Raw genomic sequence first — 835 nt, forward strand, 5'->3', positions numbered from 1 at the left:
ACCTCTAATATATATATATATATATATATATATATATATATATACATATACATATACACATACACACATGCGCAAGCATTTGAGTGTGGTTGTGTGCGAGGGTGTTTCTCTTAAAACTAATGATACAAAATAGAAAATGGGACCTATTTCTCTTGTTCAATAATTTCATTCTGGCAGGGACTTCATGAATATTCTAGAACACTTCCAGGTATTTCAAACTTAAGACTTACAGTCTATCTCATACCAGTTGCCACCAGTTACCAAAATGTTGAGAATAGGAGACACAAGGAATATAACAACCTCAGAACTAATTCGTATTACTGGCAAATTCTGTAAATCCAAAATGTTGTTGAGAGAAGAAAGGAAACAAAAATATCTTCACAGAAGAATTCGTCATCATCATCATCGTGATGACATCATTTCTAAGCCAAGAATTCTTCATTTTGCTATTTCGTTTGAGTGTTGTTGTTTTATTTTTGTTCTTCGTTAAACAACTTTTGGACAAAAGAAGCTTTGTACAATTTCTCGAGTAACATTTACATCATGTGTATGTGTGTGTTGAAAGCTAGATAACTAGTTAGATAGATGCAGATATATATATATACACATATACTAATATATATATATACATATACACACAGATATATATATACATATACAGCCATAAATACTTATGCACATACATACATACATACATACATATATATATATATATATATATATACTTTATTTAAAAGCAGCAGAAATATAACAAAAGACTGTTACTCTGAGTTTCACATTCCCATTCATCGGACAGTTAACAAAACTGTCCGATGAACGGGAACGTGAAACTCAG

The sequence above is a fragment of the Octopus bimaculoides genome, chromosome 26, assembly GCF_001194135.2.
Source record: "Octopus bimaculoides isolate UCB-OBI-ISO-001 chromosome 26, ASM119413v2, whole genome shotgun sequence".
Taxonomy (NCBI): domain Eukaryota; kingdom Metazoa; phylum Mollusca; class Cephalopoda; order Octopoda; family Octopodidae; genus Octopus; species Octopus bimaculoides.